A 6,000-nucleotide genomic window follows, 5' to 3' on the forward strand; every position below is an offset into this window, starting at 1 on the left:
TATTTCCGTGGCCCAGAGAAACCCGTGTGCGGGGAGAGATACGTGGGGATTGCTGAATTAATTGAGAAACCCTTTATGCCTTCCTCACCCCTGGAGTGTTTTCGTTTGATTTTAGCCGCCTGTTCCCAAAGTATCTCTCTACCTCTCTGCTAGGGAAAACCCCTTCCGCGAGTTCTCTTCAGTGGCTCCAAATCCTTGGGCATCCTCTTGAAGTTTCGGATTTCTAGAAGAGAAAATACAGCGGGCCAGAAGGGGGCAGTAGCGATCTTTTCCTGCCCTGGTTAAAGGTTAGAGTAGGGCTCCGAGTCAGAAATGGAGCAAGGAATGGGGAGACTGTGGCTGGTTTCCTCTGCCCATTCCAGATGTTAATCCCTAGGGAGGGTCATGTCACATAGTGACGTTCTTCGAAATTGGCTCAAGAGTCAGCAAAAAGCATGACAGGCAATCTTGCTATTTCAAATGAAAATTATAAATATTATTAATAATAAAAGAGGAAAGGTAAATAGCTCAGTGCAAGTAATTAGCAGCTTCTGGGAGGGGGAACTGAAAAATGCATGTTTAACCACGAGCTGAGTGAACAAGCTACTTGTTGTCGGTAAAATTACGTTGTTAGTCACGTTGGCACTCCACTGCAGGTCTTAAAAGAATATGGTTAATGTTTAGTCCATAAAGGATGAATCTCCCAAGGATCTGTTTGAATTTCATAGCAGAGTAACCAAGAATTTCATATTTTTCAAAAGTAGAAAAAGTTTACGAGAAGAAATTGTGAGTTCTTTTCACCTTTTCATGTTAATATAAATCACTGAGAATCTCGTTGAAATGCAGTTTCTGATCTAGTAGGTCTGAGGTGGCGGTTTGAGATGCTGTGTTTCTAACAAGTTCCTAGCTGAGGCTGATGCAACTGGTCCACTGATCACACTTTGAGGAGCAACGGACTGTACACACTTTTATTGGATTTCTATCCCACCAAGCCAGTGAAAATATAGGAACTTCTCCTTAATGAAAAGCAGCAGCGCCCAAGCATTCTGCTTACATACAAAATCAATTCTTTGCGATGTCTTCTCTTAACTCTCAAAGCCCAGAAAAAGTGATTCAATTTAAATGGAAGACAGTGTAGTGTAGTGTGAGACATCTCTGGACTGCATCTCCAAATCTGGTCACTTCCAAATTCACCCACATGAAAGCTCTAGACCTGATTTTATCCCTGCAATCCTGACCCCCCCACCCCCCCCAAAAAATGAATTCCAGTTGGTGCTATGGGAAAAACCACACAAGATTTTTATGCTCAAGATGCTTTCCAAAAGTAATATATATTACATATACATACACACACACACACACACACACACACACACACACACACACTTATAATCACTAGTATACAATATTATGCCCATCTATAACTTCCAATATCCTTTTTTATAGATGATATACAAATATGTATTTCTATAATGTAAAAGTAGAAGAAAACAATTTGTCCCAAATTGACTTGAGGTTGTAATGCTGCTCAAAGTAATTAGTCTTTGCAAATAATTTCTTTCAATAGCAATCTGGCTATTACCCAGGAGAAGGGTGAGTAGAGAAACCTGTGACAAAGGGACACTCTGGCTAACAACATGAAATTAACTATTTTAGAGTTGGGATAACTTCAGAGAGGATCTAGTCTAACCTCCTCATTTTACTTCTCAGCTCTCCTCCATTTGGATTCCAATTCTGTAAAACCACAGAAATAGCTCTCACTGAGTCTGTCACTGAATTCCATGTAACTAAAACTAAAGGATATTTTTTGTTGTCATCTTACTTGACAGTTCCGTGACTGTGATCACCTCGGTCTCTTTTCACTTTTTTAAAGTTTTATTTTATTGTGGTAAGAACATTTAACATGATACCTACTTTCTCAACAGATTTTTAAGTGTACAATATTGTTAATGATGGGCACAATATCATGCAGTGGCTCTCTAGAGCGTATTCATCTTGCACCACTGAAATTTTATACCTTTTGATTAATAGCTCCCTCCCTTCTGTCCCTAGCAACCAGCACTCTGCTCTCAAAGTACTTTCCTCCCTTGACTCTGTGACACAGTGAACTCATGGCTTGCCTCTTGTTCTATCTCTTGGCAGACATATCCTTTTCTACCTGGCTTATGAAAGTTGAATTTCCTAAAGGCTGTATTCTGGGTCCTTTCTTCTTATATTACACTCACTAGTATACAATATTATGCCCATCCATAACTTCCAATATCCTTTTATATAGATGATATACAAATATGTATTTCTATCCAGACCTGTACATCCAACTGTTCCCTATACAATTCCTGCTGAATGTGTCGAAGGCTCCTTAAACTCCACATTTCAAAATCAAACCTTTAATATTTCATCCAAATGATGTTTCTATTCTACTGTGCCTGTTTCATTGTTGCCAGCCAAAAAACAAGGCATCGTCTCTAAGACTCCCTTTCCATCATCCACCATATTCAGTTCTTCACCTAGCCCTATTGAATTTATCCCTAAAATATTTCCAAGCTCTGTCTATTCTTTCCATCTCAACCACTATGACTCCAGTTGATCTATCTTTATTTCTTGATTCTATTGCAGCAATAGCTTACTGATCTACCTGGAGCAAGAGCACATCGCCCTTCACCTCATTCTCTACATTGCAGCCAGAATGACTGTTCAAAAATCCAAACCTGATCATGTCACACCTCTTGATTAACATTATGACTTTCCAGTTATCTTTGGGTAGAACAAGAAAATGTAACATGACCTAAAAGCTCTATAAGGTCTGGCCTATGCTTACATTATCCTTCATCTCATCCCATACTCATCTCATTTCTTCCCCTCTAGCCACATTGGTTTCGTTTTAGTCCCTCGTGCTTGCCATGTTGCTTAATCCCATGGCATTCTCATGCCTCCCATTTTGTCTTGTTCACATTAGCTTAGTTTTCAAATATCTGATCAAGTGTTATTTCCTCAAGAAGACTTTCCATGACCTGTGTGACTATAAACTCTCCCTATTATATGCTCTCTTAGTACTCAACAACTCTGATTCAAAGAGCTGGTCATCATTGCATATACGCCGAGTGGCCAGATTATTATGGTCTCTGACTGCATAATAATCTCGCCACTCAGTGTATATCCTATATAATAAAAGGCTAATATGCAAAATGTTTCCTCAACCAGGAGTTCGACCAGCAGGCGGGGGCCGGCCAACTGCCCATTCCCCCCTCCCCTTCCTCCCCCCCCCCCCCCCCCGCTAGGCTGGCCAGACCCCACCCATGCACGAATTCATGCTTGGCCAGATTATTATGTGTTCAGAGATCATTATAATCTGGCCACTCGGTATATACATGTTATACATGTGTATGATTAATTGCTTAGATAATGAGCTTTATAATGGACAGGACAACATTTGTTTTGGTCCACTATTGCATCCCCATGCATTCAATGATAATGACAATAATCATAATGATATCAATGCTGATTAAGATACAATATTTAAAATGCACCCAGAAGTACTACTTAAATAAAACAATATACTTAAATATATGTAGTTCTGTCAAAAATTCCTTGTGAGTAAATGAACAATTTAAAAACTATGGTTATTTGAAAGGAAACCAAGCTCAGTGGCTCAGGAGTCTATAGCATGAGATGAAAATACAAGTAGGAGACTATGAATCTGATGTGCTTTATTCAGATTCCACCTCTAACATCAATCAATTACGTGATCTTGCACAAGTCGTTTAATCCCACTAAGTCTCATTTTTGTAATATGCAAAATACAGATAGTAATGTGATGGTGATATTGTTACATAAATATTTCTACATGGAATACTCTTAAAAGTCATATTAAATCAGAGTTGAGGATGTGTTTTAAGCTCTTAATCTTAGTTCTTAACATCTATTGACTACTAAAATTCATGTTTTCATTTCATCCCTTGGACAAGTATACTTGCAAGTACAGTAAGTTTCAGAGCTTGGAAAGGTCATATTTGCAATGCAATAGGATCTCGAAGTAGAATCCACCTATGCTTCTAATTCACCAAATTACAACTGATTGAGGCATGTGACATCCTTGCTTTTTACTCTTGGCAGATAAATGAGAAGATTCTGACCCATCCCATCTCTATATATAAAAGGCTAATATGCTAAGTATCCAACTCTCTGACCTATTACTATATTGCACACCGACCACCAGGGGCAGATGCTCAATGCAGGGGCTGCTATGACATGCACTGGCTATTTACAGAGAAACTGCACCATGGATCTGGCACCCACAAAGCAACACTCAGCTTCTCCCAAGTGGAACACAGGCCTCGCCACCACCCCAGAGCTATTTTTCCAAGTCACTTAAAATCTACTATATGTCCACAACTATTTTTAATAGCTATGTTTATTATTCCTTTGCAATAAGTGTCAAATTTTTTATGACATTTTGCTTTCTATTTTGAATTCCACATACACATAAGTGACAGAAGGAAAGCCCATTATTAAGAGTCCGAAAGTCAATTTCTTCAGGGAAAGTGTTGAAATACTTCTAATATATCAACATCCTTTATCAGGTCTCCTCATGAAGTCTTATGGGTCTTCCTGCAGAGAGATGGTCATCCTAAAATATGGGCATTATTTCCCCACTTGAAAAGATAGAGATTAAGAAAGGACTTATTAATGTACCATGGACACCAACCAAGAAGTAGAGTTTGAGGCAAATCAGAGAGGGCAAGAAATTGTTTTACCAAATCTTTGTTTGTTTGAGGATGCTTCCTCACAGAGAACAATAGAGATAATTCCATCTTGATAAAATGTACCTTTTGAATTTTAGGAAAAAGTCTCCTGTCCCAAACAGATACTCTTCTCACTGTTGGGCTCACGTTTAGATTTTTGGTTAATAAAACCCTCTAACATGAGGATGTGTGATGATTATGATATTTGTTAAAACATGTCGCTTGTGAGATTAATAATTAGTGTTTGTCATTATTTACTATAATCTCTCAGGGATCAGGTAGAGAGTCCATCTCTTAAATCTGAGATCTCTCAGCTACCACTGCAGAGTCAACAAATGGCTTTCAACTTTCATGGCCACCCACTGATTCATATATCCATTACCTCCTTGCAACCATTGTATTTGAAATGAAAGGCACACTATAGAGCCCACTCTGTTGTGTTAAATAAGTTGCCAGGAGGACAGGAATTTAAAAAGAAAGAATGAAAATGAAGCATAGCTCCTGCATGTTCATCTGTGCAGGCTGCTACAAGTGCTAGTAGTAATGGATTTAAGGCTATTTTCAATGGCCAGCATTGTCCACAGAGCAAGCATGCCTAAAGAGCTGATGTCATCCTCCATCTATTCACTTTTATTTTTTGAAACCAATTTGATTCTTTCTTCTTTATTTTATGGAATGAATAAAAATGCTCAGCATCCAGAAAGGTAAGCACCAAGGCCATGAAGTCTAAAATATGAAATCGTTGCTCTTCCAAGTTCCATGCAGACAATTGGATGTCTGTCCAAAGCATTTTTGGATTAAATTACGGAGAAGTCAGAAAACTCATTTTAGGATTGGACCTCTTCTGCTTATTAGTGTTCAATGTTCACAGACCACATATGTGTGCAGTAATTGAAAAAATTCTATTTCCAGCAATGATTCATAAATTGATTGCTTCTCTATTGACTATTGTGAGAAATGCAGCATTTCTTTTTATAAACATCAGGTGCTAAACATTAATGTTGAGGTCAACAAATGGCTTTTGTAATAAAAGCAAATGTAATACCATTGGAATGTATTAGAAAGCTTCCTCTGCTACAATTCTAAAAATGAAAATAATGAATCACAATAAGATTTATTGTTGTGTATCACTCTTCTTAGAATCTCCTAGGTTTGGTTCTGCAACTGATGTGACATCACCTTCGCCTTTACATCACCTTCATTATTATACTCTTGCTAAAAATTTCTTTTGGAGAGTCCTCAGGGATTAAAGTTTTACTATTTACTTAAATAATATTAT

This window comes from Pipistrellus hanaki (genome assembly GCF_964339955.1).
Source record: "Pipistrellus hanaki genome assembly, chromosome: X".
Lineage (NCBI taxonomy): Eukaryota > Metazoa > Chordata > Mammalia > Chiroptera > Vespertilionidae > Pipistrellus > Pipistrellus hanaki.